Genomic DNA, 17,843 nt, shown 5'->3' on the forward strand with positions numbered 1-17,843 from the left:
CCCTGCTTAAAGTGATGGCAGTGGAACAGTTTGCTCAGGGCATGTCCAGTGGGGTTTTGAGCACCCCCTAGGATGGAAACGCCATGATTTTTCTGGGCAACCTGTTCTGTGGTTTGGTTCCCTCCCCAGGAAAAAAAATTTTTTGTTTTGGTTTTTTTTTTGGCTTTGTTTTGATGTGTTTTCCCCTCCTGCTTACATTTAAATGGAATTTCATGTATTTCAGTTTGTGCCATTGCCTCTTGTCCTGTTGCTGGATACCACCAAGAAGAGACTGGTTCCATCTTCTTTACACCCCCATCAGGTATTTATGCACATAGATAAGATCCCCCTGAGATTTTCTGGTGGCCTTCTGTGATAAAGTGACCTGCTCGGTTGACATGGGGCGAGTGGTGGACGTTGTCTACCTGAACTTCTCCAAGGCTTTCAACATGGTTCCCCACGGCCTCCTCCTGGACAAATTGATGCATTATGGCATGGACAAGTGGTCTGTGTGGTGGGTCGGGAATTGGCTGACAGGCTGCACCCAAATAAATAACTCTTTTTCTAACTGGCAACTGGTGGTAAATAGCTCTTTTTCTAACTGGAAACTCATCACAAGTGGGGTACCCCAGGGATCGATATTGGGCCCAACATTATTCAATATCTTCACAAGGGATCTGGATGATGGGATCAAATGTAGCCTAAATAAACTTTGCAGACGACACCAAATTGAATGGGGAAGTAGACACTCCAGAAGGGAGAGCCACCCTGATGGAAGACCTGGATAGGCTGGAAGAGTGGGCTAACAAGAACCCTAGGAAGTTCAACATGGACAACTGTAAGGTCTTGCACCTGGGAAAACATAATCCAGGAGTGCAGCACAGACTGGGATCCACCCCACTGGAGAGCAGCTCTCTGGAAGGGGACCTGGGGGTCCTGGTGGACAACAAGCTCAACAGGAGTGAGCAGTGTGCTGCTGCTGCAGCCAAGAAGGCCAACAGGGTGCTGGGCTGCATCAAGAAGGGCATCACCAGCAGAGATAAAGAAGTCATTATCCCACTCTACTCAGTGTTTTGTCAAGGCCACATCTGGAATCCTGTGTACAGTTCTGGTCCCCGCTGTACAAAAAAAGCTGTGGAGAGGCTGGAGGGTGTCCAGAGAAGGGCCACCAAGATGATCAAGGCCTGGGAAGCCTCTCTTAGCTGTATGAGGATGAGCTGAGAGAGCTGGGTTTGTTCAACCTTGAGAAATGGAGGCTCAGAGGGGATCTCATCACCATGTCCTAGTACTTAAAGGGTAGTTACAAAGAAGACGGAGACTCCCTTTTTACAAGGAGTCACATGGAGAGGACAAGGGGGAATGGACACAAGTTGCTCTTGGGGAGATTCCGATTGGACATGAGAGGGAAATTTTTCACCATGAGAACAGTCACCCATTGCAATAATCTCCCCAGGGGAGGGGTTGACTCTGCCAAATTGGACACTTTCAAGATGCAGCTGGACAGGGTGCTGGGCCATCTTGTCTGGACTGTGCACTTACCTTGAAAGCTTGGCCCAGATGATCCTTGAGGTCCCTTCCAACCTAGGATTCTGTGATTCTATGATTTTCCTTCTCCACACTGAACAGTCCCAGCTCTCTCAGCCTCTCCTCATGTATCAGATGCTCCAGGTCCTTAATAATTTTTGTGGACCTTTGCTGTACTCTCTTCAGTGTGTCCATGTCTCTCTTGTACTGGGGAGGTAATCACTTGACCTAGCACTCCAGATGCGTCTCTCCAGCCCTGAGCAGAGGGGAAGGATCCCCTCCCTTGACCTGCTGGCAGTGTCCTTCCTAATGCAGCCCAGATGCTGTTGACCTTCCTTGCTGTAAAGGCGCTTTGCAAAGGTGTTCAACTTGATGTCCACCAGGACTCCCAGGTCTTTCTCTTCACAGCTGCTTTTCTGCTGGTTGGCTACCAGTCTGTGCTGGTGCCTCGCAATATCTTCACAAGGGATCTGGATGATGGGATCAAATGTAGCCTAAATAAACTTTGCAGACGACACCAAATTGAATGGGGAAGTAGACACTCCAGAAGGGAGAGCCACCCTGATGGAAGACCTGGATAGGCTGGAAGAGTGGGCTAACAAGAACCCTAGGAAGTTCAACATGGACAACTGTAAGGTCTTGCACCTGGGAAAACATAATCCAGGAGTGCAGCACAGACTGGGATCCACCCCACTGGAGAGCAGCTCTCTGGAAGGGGACCTGGGGGTCCTGGTGGACAACAAGCTCAACAGGAGTGAGCAGTGTGCTGCTGCTGCAGCCAAGAAGGCCAACAGGGTGCTGGGCTGCATCAAGAAGGGCATCACCAGCAGAGATAAAGAAGTCATTATCCCACTCTACTCAGTGTTTTGTCAAGGCCACATCTGGAATCCTGTGTACAGTTCTGGTCCCCGCTGTACAAAAAAAGCTGTGGAGAGGCTGGAGGGTGTCCAGAGAAGGGCCACCAAGATGATCAAGGCCTGGGAAGCCTCTCTTAGCTGTATGAGGATGAGCTGAGAGAGCTGGGTTTGTTCAACCTTGAGAAATGGAGGCTCAGAGGGGATCTCATCACCATGTCCTAGTACTTAAAGGGTAGTTACAAAGAAGACGGAGACTCCCTTTTTACAAGGAGTCACATGGAGAGGACAAGGGGGAATGGACACAAGTTGCTCTTGGGGAGATTCCGATTGGACATGAGAGGGAAATTTTTCACCATGAGAACAGTCACCCATTGCAATAATCTCCCCAGGGGAGGGGTTGACTCTGCCAAATTGGACACTTTCAAGATGCAGCTGGACAGGGTGCTGGGCCATCTTGTCTGGACTGTGCACTTACCTTGAAAGCTTGGCCCAGATGATCCTTGAGGTCCCTTCCAACCTAGGATTCTGTGATTCTATGATTTTCCTTCTCCACACTGAACAGTCCCAGCTCTCTCAGCCTCTCCTCATGTATCAGATGCTCCAGGTCCTTAATAATTTTTGTGGACCTTTGCTGTACTCTCTTCAGTGTGTCCATGTCTCTCTTGTACTGGGGAGGTAATCACTTGACCTAGCACTCCAGATGCGTCTCTCCAGCCCTGAGCAGAGGGGAAGGATCCCCTCCCTTGACCTGCTGGCAGTGTCCTTCCTAATGCAGCCCAGATGCTGTTGACCTTCCTTGCTGTAAAGGCGCTTTGCAAAGGTGTTCAACTTGATGTCCACCAGGACTCCCAGGTCTTTCTCTTCACAGCTGCTTTTCTGCTGGTTGGCTACCAGTCTGTGCTGGTGCCTCGGGTTATTTCTCCTGAGTGTCAGGGCTTTCAATTTTCCTTTGCTGAACTTCACAAGGTTGGTGTTGGCCCAGTTCTCCAGCCTGTCCATATCCCTCTGAGTGGCAGCACACCCATCTGGTCTGTCAGCCACCCCTCCCACTCTGTGCCGTCACCCGTAATCTTTCCTTTATGAAGAACCCAGAGCCCTATGTGAAGTGTTTAATGAAGCAAATCTCTCAACAGTTCTTGAAAGTGCATTGTCTGATTTTCCCTGGTAAACAGCAGAGATGAGGTAACTTCCCTAGCACTAAAAGAACTTTAAATACTGTGCCTTGTAGTGAAGGACTTAATCATTATTATTTAAGACTTTAATTCCTTGAATCTCTGATACTTCCTGCAATACCAGCTCATGCCCTATGCTAACACCATAGCAACCTGCTATAAGGGTCACTATATAATGTTGCTTGTTGGCCAAAAGCTGGACAAGGAATGCTTTCTGGGGTAGCAAATCCATGGGGTTGGTAGGAAAATGCAGCAGAATGAGAAAAAAATCCTATTGTAATTTAATAGTATTGCAAAGTGATTTTTTTTTGTCCCCCTTAAACTGTGCCCCAGAGGAAACAGGGGCATCAACTGAAATTTTCTCAACGCTTTATCTATATACCCCTCCCCCAAAACCTACACCCTAGGCACAGTCTAAACCTCTGGGCTAACAGATGGTGTCAAGAGGGGGAGGGTGGGAGAACAATTTGCATCTAAATAGCTGAGATAAAAAAGGGTCATGTCCCACAGACCAGCCCCACTCACCTGCTGTTTAAATCCCCCTGAGAAACAGGCAAACGCGCTTAGTTTTTTAGCGGCTGCGTCAGCTGTACTTATTCTCTGAAGCGTTCTGCCCTGGAAAAGCTGCGAGCCCGTGTGTCTTGCTGGATGGTTTGTGTTCCCAAAACGACGAACTCTTAAGGATTTGGTTCTTTGAATGGGGTTGACAGCTGTGCCACTTTTGTTCAGCCCTCCCATCAGCGTGGCTGCTGCTGTTGGCTACCGTAATTAGTGCAAGTGCTAATGGTACAGAAGAGGTTCAAAGCAAATATTGCCTCTTCCGTCAGCTTCATGCTCTCATGGACGCATGAGTCTGACGTGCTCTTACCATGAGGTCCTGTGGCCTCATGGCACAATATTCTGCGCTGGGTTTGTGTGTGTAGGTGAGATGGGGTTTGGCGCTAGCGACCACCGAAGCTGCAGCACAGCGATGATCCTGATCCTGCAGGAGTGCGGCACGGTTTGGTGTTGGGTGGCCATGCTTCATCCTGCATACGTGCAAAGCCAAGTTGCTGTGGCTTTCTGACTGTGTCCTGTAAAAACTTGCCAGGTTAAGCTAAGACCTTGCTGCTTTGTCATGATTTTTCTCCTGGAGTGTAAAGGTCTAAAAGTTGTTCTAGTTGTTGTTCTTTTGGGGGTGGGGAGGGGAAAATAAGCACTCACCCACCACTTCTACATATTCACAGATTCACAGAATAGGAGGGGTTGGAAGGAACCTCAGGAGTTCATCTAGTCCAACCCCCTGCTCAAGCAGGCTCACCCAGAGCAGGGTGCACAGGACAGCGTCCAGGCGGGGGTTGAATATCTCCAGAGAAGGAGACTCCACAACACCCCTGGGCAGCCTGTTTCAGTGCTGTCACCCTCAAAGTCAAGAAGTTCTTCCTCATGTTCAAATGGAACCTTTTGTGTTTCAGTTTGTACCCATTGCCCCTTGTCCTGGCACTGGGCACCACTGAGAAGAGTCTGGCTCCATCCTTGTGACACCCACCCTTAAGATATTTGCAAGTATTTATGAGATCCCCTCTCAGTCTTCTCTTCTTCAGGCTAAACAAGCCCAGCTCCCTCAGCCTTTCCTCATAGGGGAGATGCTCCAGTCATCCTTGTTGCCCTCCTCTGGACTCTCTCTAGCAGTTCCTCATGTTTCTTGAACCAGGCAGCCCAGAACTGGACCCAGTGCTCCCGGTGGGGTCTCACCCAGTCGTGTGTACGCACAGCCACTTTTTGTTTGTTTTCACGCAATCTTTGCTGGCACAGAAATACAGGCAAAATGCACTTGCTACCCAGGTGGGGTCTCACCAGGGCAGAGTAGAGGGGGAGGAGAACCTCCCTCGCCCTGCTGGCCACGCTTCCTCTTAATGTGCCCCAGGATGCCATTGGCCTTCTTGGCACCAAGGGCACCCTGCTGGCTCATGGTCAGCTTGTCATCCACCAGGACTCCCAGGTCCCTCTGGGCAGAGCTGCTTCCCAGCAGGTCAGCCCCCAGCCTGTCCTGGTGCCTGGGGTTCAACCTCCCCAAGTGCAGCACCCAACACTTGCCCTTGTTGAACTTCATCAGGTTCCTCTCTGCCCAACTCTCCAGCCTGTCCAGATTGAGGCTGGGTCTACCCCCTGTCCTAGCAGCAGGGAGTGAGGTTTTGTTTCTTCAGGCAGACTTGCTGGAAGTTTAAGGCTGTGGAAGGGCTGTAATAGGGAAAATCTTCCCACATCATCATAATCACATGCGCTATTGACATACTGAAACCGTCCTACCTGATTTCCCACTGGTCTCTGAGGGATGCAGGCAGTGAGGAGGCCAGAGGGTTTCACAGCTGAAGTTTAGTCTTACTACTAAATACCTGGATGAGCGAAACCTGTTTCTCCCTACCAGTTCCTTGGACTTCAAATGCTATTTGCTATTCAAATGCTAAAAATAAATAATGTGAAGATATTCCAAGTGGTTCAGGAACTTCATTAGTTATATCTGTTGGCATCTTCTCCACCTGCCAATAAGCCAGGCGCATTTGGAGTTTGAGTTTGGCAGACCTGAGGGCTCAGCAGGATAAGGAGTGGTGAAGGAGGTGGCTGGGGACCCACTGCTGTCTTCTGTGTGGTGACCTGATAGCATAAAACTTCTGCAGACGAGGATTTATATTTCTGGAATTGGAAGACTTAGAATCTCTTCTTTCTTCAGCACAAGCCTGAAGGGAAATGGTGAGGTTAACGTTTTCTGGGCTGCCTGGCCCTTCTTCCCACAGGTGTCTTGGAAGAGGAATCATAGAATCATAGAATGTTTAGGGTTGGAAGGGACCCCTAGAGGTCATCTAGTCCAACCCCCCTGCAGTGAGCAGGGACACTGCTAACTAGATCAGGTTGCTCAGAGCCCCATCCAACCTGGCCTTGAATGTTCCCAGGGATGGGGCCTCCACTACCTCTCTGGGCAACCTGTTCCAGTGTTTTACCACCCTCATTGTAAAAAATTTCTTCCTTACCTCTAGCCTGAACCTACCCTGTTCTAGTTTAAAACCATTTCCCCTTGTCCTAACACAGCTGGCCCTACTAAAAAGACGTTCCCCATCTTTCCTATAGGCCCCCTTTAGGTACTGGAAGGCCGCAATCAGGTCTCCCCGTAGCCTTCTTTTCTCCAGACTGAACAAGCCCAACTCTCTCAGCCTGTCCTCATAGGAGAGGTGCTCCAGCCCTCAGATCATTTTTGTAGCCCTCCTCTGGACCCGTTCCAACAGTTCCATGTCCTTCTTGTGCTGAGGGCTCCAGAGCTGGACGCAGTACTCCAGGAAATGAGCTCAAGAAGCATCTTCGTTTTCTTTTCTCGTTTAATTCCTAAGCGTCTTTCAATGCAGTGAGTGGTAGTGGCTGAATAACCTGTATGCGTGAAGTCAACATGGATTTGGGCAACGACCTTGTTTATATGCCTCTGGGTAGATGGTTTATTTATTTTTTAAATTAATATGGATTCCAGTGAGTAGAAACAAGATCCTCTATATACATACTTAGAGAAGTAACGAGGCAATGCGTAATACCAAATTATATGAATTCAGAGCTGTCTATCGTGCTTTTTAAAATTTTTTAAGCACTTTATATCACTTGAGGATAATTACGTTTTATAAATGGTCGTACGATGCGTGCTCACCGCCCAGGAGTAAACGAAATAGGTGAGGTGCATGGGTGGTGTAAGCTATATACACACGTGCATGCATACACCCGTGTGTGTATATGTATGTATATGTGGATATACATATGTTTATACATGCACACTCTCTACCGTACTACGTCCTCTGCCTCCGCCGCCTTCCTTTGGACCCCAGTTCATGCAGGGAACTGGCTCTGGAGCTGTGCTGGTTGGGGCTGCTGGTCTCTCCTATGGATAAAATGCTTGTTATGCAGCAGGGCCCCACAGAGCGTGTGCGAGCAAATCCAGAAATGAAAGATGATTTTTGAAACATTTCTTATCTCTTTTTTTCTTTAAAAAAAAAAATCATGTAAAGTATGCAGCTGTAGCAGAGGCGCATGTTACTTTTTGACAAAGGAAGGAAGCAAAGGGTGGAAATACGAGGGAGTAAGAGGTGCCCTTGGAGGCTGTGTTTGCAGATAGTGGGGTGAAGGACAGGAAAATTGTATTTATTGCCCTGAGTTGTATGCTTCTTTTATTGTTCTTCTTTTAATTTCTTTTTTTAAAGTGGCCTAGCAAGTGGCTGACTAATATTGGAACATTTATTTCTCTATGTTCCCAGGCTCTCCTATTGGGAGAGGACCTTGTGGTACAGAAAGGACCATTCTGGTTGTTTTCAGGGTTTTTTCAATCACTTTCTGGGTGCAGAACTAAAAGATTAAAAAAAGATATGCTGGATTGGAGCGACGCCTAAAGCAATCCACGGGATAATAGGATTTTTCGACCGATTTTTAATTAAAATAGAATTCTAACTAGATTGTTTTGAGCGTACATTCAGCTCCGGTTTGTTGTTATTGGTCTAATTGCCTCCTAAATTAGAGATACCTATATTGTAATTCACCCTTTCCCTCTGAGGACATTGACATTGAGAGAAAGTGTGAAATGCTATGTAAATGATATACAGGCATGCAAGATAGAAAACAGTCTTTATAGGTGTTAGCCAAAACTTAGGTCTTCTCTTTACCTGCGATGTCTTGACAGAGAGAATGATGAATTGACATTCTGCTGTATTTATTTATTTCTCTGTCCTGACAGGTCTTTTAAACGCTTAGAAATGTAGCCTGAGAAAAATGCCAATAATCACAGCCTTTGAGGAAGGAGCAGTTAATGAATCTCCAAGGAAATACCCAGAATACAGATGCTGGGTCGGGGAGAGAAGGTTAGGAGCCAGCGGAGCAGGGGCTGGAGACAGTACATCACCTCGGACCTACGACAGAAGCTGTCTGCTGATAACACAAGATATTGAAATGACAGACTTGTGGGCTGATTTGCTCAGGGCTGCTTTTTGAGAGCCTGTTTCAAAAAGCTGTGATTTGTCCACTTCTATTCGAGATATCTCAGTTCAGCCTTGTCAGAATGAAAGCATTGGGTTTTTGCAGATTTTTAGCTGTAGTAAGGATCGAAACCCTCAGGGAAGTTTCACCTGTGAATTCAAACCACGTTAGAAGTTTAAAGTATATACCTAAAGCTCAAATCCAACGTATTTTTAAAGCTAAAAGACACAATGGTGGATCACAAATTTGGTTGTCTGTTTATAATAATTTGCTAGAGCAACAAAGACTGATAAAACTTGGAGGCTTTAGTAAAAGTAGAATATTTAAGCTCCTCAGATAAAACTAGAGATACATGGAAGAGTACAAATATCTCAAGGGTGGACATCATGAGGATTTCCTCAGATAAAACTAGAGATACATTGAAGAGTACAAATATCTCAAGGGGTGGACATCATGAGGATGGAGACAGACCCTTCTCAGAGGTGTTCAGCGACAGGACAAGAGGCAATGAGCACAAGCTGAAGAAGAAGAGGTTTCAGTTGAATATGAGGAAGAACTTCTTTACTTTGAGAGAGCCCTGGCCCAGGCTACCCAGGGGGGCTGTGGAGTCTCCTTCTCTGGAGATCTTCAACGCCTGCCTGGACGCTGTCCTGTGCAACCTGCTCTGGGTGAGCCTGCTTGAGCAGGGGGGTTGGACTGGGTGATCTCCCGAGGTCCCTTCCAAGCCCTGCCATTCTGGGATTCTGTATTCACGGAGTATTCACAGAAAAACAAGTTATTTCCAGTCTGAAGTGACTTTTCTTAAAAATAAAAGCAGCCAAACATGCGTCTCTTGGGAGGCTGTGAATCAGCACCTGCAAATACCAACGGTACGAGAATAACCGGGAGTGGGGGAAAACTCAGCTCAAAGGAAACGGCTGGAAAGGCAGAGTGGAAGGGGCAACCTCCTGCTTGCAAAGGAGACATTCACTTAGGCTATCAGGTGATTCTCTGCTGGATTGATTTGCAGGATCTCCTTTCCTGCAGCCAGCATATTCCACTTCACCGCATCGCTCTGCGAGGAAGAGGAAGAACAGGAAAAGGGGGAGTTAGGGCAGGTTGTGCCGCAGTGGGCGTACGGATGTGAGCTTCAGTAAAGAGGGAGGCAGCGCTTACATGAGGCGGGGTGTAAATGTCGTAAAATGGATGGGACAAAATTGGTTTGGGAAGTGCAGCCCTGTGCATTCTTCCTGGGTATGCTCGGGGACGAACGCTGAGATTTCTTGTGGGCTGTGAAACAGCCGTTTCCAAACACGGCTGCCCTATTTGTATCCCAGTTTTACAGCAAACAGGGCAGTGACTGTAAAGGTGAGAGGTGAAATTGTAGTGTGCTAGCTACGGAATTTAATATGTCTCATTTTATGTTCTCTTGCCTTGGATCTACAATAGGAGAGAGAGGGAGTGTGGGCAGGTAACTCACTGAAATGAGAATGGGTTTGAGTGCCTGAACGCTGAGGAAGCTTTAGGGTTACGGGTAGGTAGCAGGAACCTCTACGAGAGCGTGCTGGTAGTGAACGTCCTTGAATCTTGATTATTAGAATTAAGGGAGGATGATCAGAAAACTGCATCTTGATCTGCTGCATGCCGTGCTCTCACAGGGAGGCTAATTCACATGGTGATGACCTTAGCGGGAAGTAGCCGTGGGGCTTACAGCGATGGGAGGGAATACTGTACAGAACAAAATGCCTCGGCTCATAGGGCTTCCTGGAACATCAGTCTTCGGTTGTTGTCTTCATGGTGGAAATCTGGTGAGTTTTGGCTAGCACTTAGAAAAGATACAGCGCTGTCTATAGAGCTTCTTGGCTGCTTGGTAGCGACCATAAAATGATTTTTAGCATTTGAAGTACAGAGGGGAGATGCAACCGACCTGACAAAGCAGTCTTGGGATGAATAAAACATGCATACTGGCAGTCCATCCATCAGTGAAATCCAAATTCTGCTGAATTTGCAGTTCATATTGTTGCTAATTTTATGACATGGATGCTTGTCCGCTGGGAATTGGATTGAAAGGAGCAAGTCGCTTGCTGCGGATGCTGGTAGGGCTGCGTGTAGGAGCTCGATCAGTCTCTGCTGGACTGGGTTTTGTGGCTGCAGCCGATGCTGCTGCTTCGTGAGCAAGAATGAGTTTTAAATAGGTAGCAGCGAAGATCCATGTGTCCTACTTAAAGCTGCTTGGCTAATCGGAGCAAAAACACAGGGTAAGGTGATCCATGCCCCAGAAAGACTTGCACAAAGATGTTGAGGAAAACCTTACCTGTTATTTCTGTTCCTGTTATTAACTCCTACTCCTAATTACACGGTGCCTTAAAATGGGCCTGCTACTGTAACAAGTGATGTTCTTATCTTTCCTTTTATTCAGTGCAGTAAAAATAGTTCGCTTGGCTCTTGGGCTTTATTTAACTGAGCGCTAACGCAGAGTTGTGTCGTGATATATTGCAGAAACAGCAGTTCCTTTGTACCAGTCCCACAGAGCTTTCTTTTCTCTACTGACCTACAGTAAGTATGATTGGGATCCGAGTAAATGATGTGATCAAAGGCCTGATGGTACCTCCGCAAAACAAACCGCTGCTCATTAAATGAAACGATGATGGTTCTTAATGGACAAGTGAATGCTCTGCAGTCCATTTGGAAGTCTAGGAACTCAAGACCAGTAAGGAAGTCTAGGAACACGAACCCTTGCGGCAGTGTACGCGCTACGCTTACTTCTGTCCGCGCCGGGATTATAAATTAGGTACAATAGGGCGTTTTGCTAGATGGCATATCCTGCTACACACAGAGCTGAGGCTCCACCAGCAAAGGAGGCTCTACTGTGGAAGCTCAATTAGGTGGAAACCCTAAGCTACCTTAGGCTTTGTCATTTTGCCTTTTAAATGAACTGCTTTTAGAGCATTACATGTATCATAACTGAAGGAGCAGTCCTTGCAAACTTAGAGCAGGTTGATGTGTGGTTCTCAAATTGTTTGTCTTTACTGATGCTAAATTAGCTTTTTCAGTTCTGGGTATTTGACGGTGCTTGACTCGTCTCTTCGTTCAGTTTGTCTACACAAAACCTGCGTCTGATGCGGGGCTCATTCTGTCTTAGGGAGAATTATTAATTCTTCCTCTTTTCCCAGCTTTGAAGAAGAAGAACCAAAACTTTTAACGAAGCAACGTGAAACCGAAGCAATCTTTGCGATTTCTTTTAATTGGAAACTACTGCCACTATGAAAATGCTGGCTAGCGGTGAAGGGAATGTGACAGCTTTGCCAGTCGTTACATAAATACTACGGAGCACAGGGCTTCCTCCCGTCGTTAGCTGCAGCGAACACAATGGAGCCATACAGAGGAGCGAGCGCTGCTCTGGTGATAAATGTTTGCATTTCCAATTAGCGCTGAACTGCTGCGGCATTTCCCCCTCAGTCTAATTGAGGCTCTTGGATGGCTTCACCAGCTAACGATGCTCATGTTGTCTTCTTGCTCTTTAGTTTTCCCAGTGAGAAAGGAGTTGGATGAGTTTCGCCCGTCAGAACATCGCTTTCCTCTCTGCAGGTCTCTGCCTCGGTGTCTCTTCTTCTCAGAAAAACTCACCTTTTACAGGTTAATGCAAACTTTCTGCTATTTATAGACTGTAGCTTTTTGCTAACCGCTGCGTTATGGTGTCCTCTCTGCGTGTGGGATGTTGTGGGCTGGACCTGACGATGTTCTAGTTTTCTGATGTATTTCTTGCCCCCACCCCCATTGCTGAACAGCAAATGTCAAATCTCTGCGTTGAACAAAGTGCATGCATACACGCTGCTATTTTGCAAATACCTATGTGTATTTAAAACGCGAATACGTTGTGCTAGGAATTATTCCACATGAGGGGACAGCGGGGCTTAATTCTGAGCCGTGTTCTATGTTCATCTGGATTGGAAACTTTGGAATGGAAAAATGATTAATGTTTCGGCTGCTTTCAGTTGCTTTTGCTGCTACTGAGCAGTTCGGACTTTGAGCCAAGTAACTTTGGTAGCGAGGGCATGTTTAGCTGTGTGTGTTAATATATTTTCTTTACGCCGCATCTAGTCATTTCCTCTGGAACGCAGATTTCCTCCAGGAAACCTGCTTATACAAGCTTTATTTAACATAAGAGGCCTTTATTTTTCCCACCCTGCTTAGCAAGCTCACTACCTTGACTTGTGCAGTTGAGGTCCTGCCTTCCTGTGAGCAAAAGTGGAAGCAGAGCCGAAGCTGCTCCGTGCCGCGCTGGAAAAGGGAGCCTGTCCTGACGTCTGCAACAGCGAACTTGCTTGTTCAGGCATGTAGCTGGGGGAGGGGAGACAGCACTTCTGGAGATGAGGAAATAAGGAGGATGATTTGTGGACTGAGAAGCTTTAAAAATGATACTCTTGGTTCCTTCTGTCTCAGCTGGGGGTTTTATTTATTCGTTTATTTATTTATTTATTTATTTACATTTAAATAGGGATGCAATTTATTTCTCTTGGGCCATTTAAAAAGGGCGTTTAGAATGGGGTAAACGCTCAGTCAAAACGAGCAGGCTGCTGCCCGGGGATGGGAACTGCTGGAGCTGGTCTCTGCAGCTCTCAAAAATGTTGAGCTACCCAACTGGAGCACAAGTAAGGCGCGTTCGTCGCGTCCTCCTGGTACCTGGGCGTAGCTGGCATTGGCTGCGAGGTGGGTATGGTTTGACACGGCCCGTTACTCGTGAAACAACCGCAGCTCAGTTGAAGCATGGCGATTTCAGCTGGCGTTCCCTCTGCAGGTTTGGATTCAAGCCTGATCTGGTGGAAAGGGCTCGACCTGCCTCAGCGCTCCTCAAACCCTCTGGGTGTCTGGGTTCCTGTCACAGCGGCCGTGCCTGGGCCCGCATGATTTGTGGACTGAGAAGCTTTAAAAATGATACTCTTGGTTCCTTCTGTCTCAGCTGGGGGTTTTATTTATTCATTTATTTATTTATTTATTTATTTACATTTAAATAGGGATGCAATTTATTTCTCTTGGGCCATTTAAAAAGGGCGTTTAGAATGGGGTAAACGCTCAGTCAAAACGAGCAGGCTGCTGCCCGGGGATGGGAACTGCTGGAGCTGGTCTCTGCAGCTCTCAAAAATGTTGAGCTACCCAACTGGAGCACAAGTAAGGCGAGTTCGTCGCGTCCTCCTGGTACCTGGGCGTAGCTGGCATTGACTGCGAGGTGGGTATGGTTTGACACGGCCCGTTACTCGTGAAACAACCGCAGCTCAGTTGAAGCATGGCGATTTCAGCTGGCGTTCCCTCTGCAGGTTTGGATTCAAGCCTGATCTGGTGGAAAGGGCTCGACCTGCCTCAGCGCTCCTGAAACCCTCTGGGTGTCTGGGTTCCTGTCACAGCGGCCGTGCATGGGCCCGCACCGTGGAGGCTGGCGAAAGCTGGTCCTTGCTTATTTAAAACAAAACAGAAAGAAGCTTCCTTAACTTGAGTGAAAGGAGAACTCTGCTCCGTTGCTAGGAATCGAGCAGTTATAATTAGTTTGTTCTTTTTCAGCAGCTTATCTCTGCGGTACGATGGGTTGGCACATATATCCGCCCAGGAAGAGATTTTTGTAGCTCTCCTGCCCAGAAGTAGCGCCCGCTGCGGTGGCATCCGCATCCTCCTGCAAAAATACAGCCTGGGGAATCTCACCCGGCCGTTCTTGCGTTTAGCCCAAACAGTTGGGGTTGAATGAAAGGCTTTTTTTTAAAAGGACCCTCCAGTCTTTTGGCTTTTAAAATTCCACGCCGTGGAGTCCTCGGGTAACTGGTCGGTCACCCTTTATGTCTAGCACCGTGGAAATAACGCGGGCAGTGGAGCAAGACTGCGACCAGTAGTTGGCCGTCTGCCACGCGAGCGTGCCTCCCTTCCCCTCCCGACACCCACCCACTCTGGCTCTAGCACTGGATACGCTCTCTTCTAAATGTGTACGTATTTTTACTGATTAATTTCATTTAGCGATTTCATTTAACTTAGCGGTTTCATCTGCATCTCGAGGTGTTGGCAGCACGTGCAGGAGTCTAACAGGTAAACTCTAAAGGTAGATGAACAAACACCACTGCTTTGTAATTATTTATTAGAACTTTATGAAAACTTATTGGGTTTTTTTTTTTTTAATTCACATGTAAATGTTGGGCCTGGGCTAATGCATTGATGGCCCTTGACTTTTTTTTTTTTTTTGCTGTTTAATTGGCAGAATTGCACAGCACTCAGATGTGCTGTAACTGGCTGGGGAGACAGCTAGAAGCTGCAGTTACTGGGTTTTTTAATCGCCTCTAAATGCGACGATCGGTCTGTCCTCCCTCGGGGCGTGTGTATTGCTGCTGCCCTTTCCTGTGGCAGCGCGTGTCCCAGATCCCATCCGCTGTCGGGTGGAAGAAAAGGACACCTCTTGCCTTTTTTTCAGGTGGAACACGTGTGGGGTGCCTTTCCGTCAATGCGAGACGGCGTTTGAGACTTAGTCCCATGTAAAGTAATAAAAAAAAAAAAAAAAGAAAAAGAATGTTCTCTTAATCCTGTGTCGAAACCCAGCTGGTAAACTCTGCTGTTAATTTTCTGTGGGGATTGGGATGAAAGTGTGGCACACGGGGAGGGAATCTGCTGCTTGCAATGTGTTTGAACAGGGCAGGGGATGGCCCTGGCTCCTTCCCACCTGGGCAGCGCAAGGAGGAGGGAGGAGATTTTACCTGGGTGTCTGCACGAGCAATCTCTAGCTGTGGGCTGGAAGGAGGCAGGGATACCGGTGCAGAGGTAAAACGCTTGTTCTGATCAGGATCAACCCAATTAAAAGCCAAGACTCCTGCCTTTTTTTGGTGGGGAAGGCACCGTTTCCCCATCCTGGCAACAACAGCATCTTGGAAAAATGGGAGATTGCCTTCTGGTAGTAGGCAGAGAGGGAAAAACAGTTGCTGAGCATCTCCCTCCCCCCTCTCTTGTTTAATGTAGTTTATTCATCTGTAAGTTGTAGTGAGTAACTTACAGCTACTGTCTTGCCAGACTGCATGAATTATAGATGGCTCTTTTATGAGTTTTTGTGTTGACTCCAGCAATTAGTATGCGTTGGACATAGTTATCTTCATGGCATCTACTGTAGCGTAGGTTTCAGCTCCTCTGGCTTTTTAATTGCTTTCTGTTTTAGCAATCAGTCATCTGCCTGTCTTGCTCAGGAATGCAAAGAAAACCCAACCAGCTTGATAGAAACTTACAGTTCAGCGTGGAGCATCAGGTTTGAAATGATGTGGTTTACCAGAAGGAAAAATGACATAAGTAGAGGATCTTTGTTCGTTTTTGGTTTGTTGTTTTTTGTTTTTTTTTTCATATGTGTGTGCGTGTGTGTGTGTTACGCACAGTAGTGCCAGAAGGCTCCAACATACATTGGGGTCCCACTCTGCTAGATAAACAGCTCAGGAGCCTGTGCCTGTATTACAGGAAAGCTACGGGCATAAACTTCATGATTTGAAGGAAAGACCTTTAAGATCGTCAAGTCCAACCATGTTAGGCTAACGGTTGGACTTGATGATCTTAAAGATCTTTTCCAACCTAGATGATTCTGTGATTCTATTTTGAGCCCTATCTACTTCATGCAGATCAGCAGACCTGCACGGATCTTTGCTCTGAGCTCTCAGACGCCGCTGCTGGCACCCGTGGGTGCTGTCTGGTGTTCAGAACCTCCGCTTGCTCGGTCTTGAAGGGCCAGGCAGTTTCCTGAGTCTCTTCTCCCCTTGAGCGTGGTTGTCTGCCGCTCCTTCCTGTCTGCGGAAGCGTTTTGTAGGTGTGAAAGGAGAGTTTGTCAGGTCTGCTCTTCGACTCTATTGAGGCTGGGGTAATCGAATTTAGCTAAACGGTCTTCGAAAGTCAGTGGGGAGGGGCAGGGAGCATTTGAAGGCCGCCGTACCTTGACTTACGGCAGTGACCGGTTGCAGAGTGTAAGAAAACTTTTCATAAGTACTGTGTGCTGAAACAGCTCGAACTTTCAGAACTCCCAAACGGCTGCAGAAACAACAGTCCTACATCCTGGCTATGCCTTCCTAGTTGTGTCTGTGGAGTTCCGTTTGAGTGCTGGTATTTTAATATATTGAGTAGTTGAGAAAAATCCTGTCTGCAGCTATAACGTATTCCCTTATCCGCCTCCGGTTGAAAAGTTCATGTGCTGTCTCATTGCTTCATTGCCGTTCACTCCATCAGGCCCTGGCAACATCAGATGAATCTCTCAAAGCAGAGTCGTGCTGGTGCAAGTCGCTGGGTCCGGTGCCGCTTTGCGTTCCCGTTAGGCTGGATCGCGCCGAGCGGCGACCCGCTTCAGCGGCGTAGCGCTGACGTTGTGCCAGCTGGTGAAGCCATTGCCTGGCTGCTCTGAATCTGAGCAGGGTCTACACAAGGGGGGATGTTTTAAAGCCTGCTTACATCTGAATTGGCAGGAGGTTATTTTAGGAAGAAGAGAATTTGCGCAGTCAGCTAGGCTACGGCGAGGGAGACGGCCGCGCTCTGTAACCGCTCGGTATGGCTCTGGGCTGCGGGCTCTCAGCTGTGCTGCAGAGCCCTGGAGAGGTGGGTGTAATTCTGTCAGGACAGGGTTTCATCCACATAACTTGAAGCCAACAGAAGTTTAAAGCATAACGATGTTGAGTTTGGGGCTAGGCTGTGTCTCTGTGTCACGGTGAGAGGACTCAGGTAAGCAGGTTTTTGGTTTTCCCTTTAAATACGCAGTGCGAAAATCTTTTGGAGAACCCTCTAGGGTAGTGCTGCTATTACAGGGGTGACTTCTATAGAACCAGCCTCTCAATTTTGTGGGCTGAAGGATTTCTTTCACCCCCCCCTTTCCAAACACATTAAATAGCTTTTGTAGCTCCAAACATAAGACTTTGATGAGGAGGAAGGTCTGGGAGCTTGAGCACCGGAGAAGAAAGGAGCAGGTGTACTCTAGGCTTTGCCCATGTGAAAGTTGTTGTTATCAAATAGGTGGAAAACAATATTGTTAGTAAATTCTCAGCAGTTACTTGCTCATTCGGGGAATACTGTAAGATAAACCAGAGCTTGTACTGCCAGTGTTTCCAGCCCTGTGGTAAAGCAGTAATTTCCTTGTGCTCTGTCCTTTCCGACTGAAAAACCTTCTTATATTGAAGAAACTGTGAGCAGATGTCCCTGGTGGTTTGTACTGGTGGAACTGAGAGCGACGGTGCTTGAAATCCAGAGGTTTTCCTTATGTTTTCATGGTCGTCTTTTTTTTTTTTTTTTTTTTTTTTTCCTTTCTTTCTTTCTTTCTTTCTTTCTTTCCACAGGCATCGGCAGAATCATCTTTCGTCTTCGGCTC

At 47.4% G+C, this 17,843-nt stretch overlaps 1 protein-coding gene across 1 annotated transcript in view; it reads left to right on the forward strand.

Moving 5' to 3' along the window:
• Positions 1 to 220: 220 nt before the first annotated feature.
• Positions 221 to 17,843, forward strand: part of PAK1 (p21 (RAC1) activated kinase 1) — a 55,227-nt gene continuing 37,604 nt past the window's right edge. Inside the window, exon 1 of the mRNA XM_035892689.1 lies at positions 221 to 301. The gene's annotated coding sequence lies outside the window, so the exon portion shown is untranslated. The remainder of the gene's footprint in view (positions 302 to 17,843) is intronic.

The sequence above is a fragment of the Egretta garzetta genome, unplaced genomic scaffold (assembly GCF_000687185.1).
Source record: "Egretta garzetta isolate BGI_Z169 unplaced genomic scaffold, ASM68718v1 scaffold323, whole genome shotgun sequence".
NCBI classification, from domain to species: Eukaryota; Metazoa; Chordata; class Aves; order Pelecaniformes; family Ardeidae; genus Egretta; species Egretta garzetta.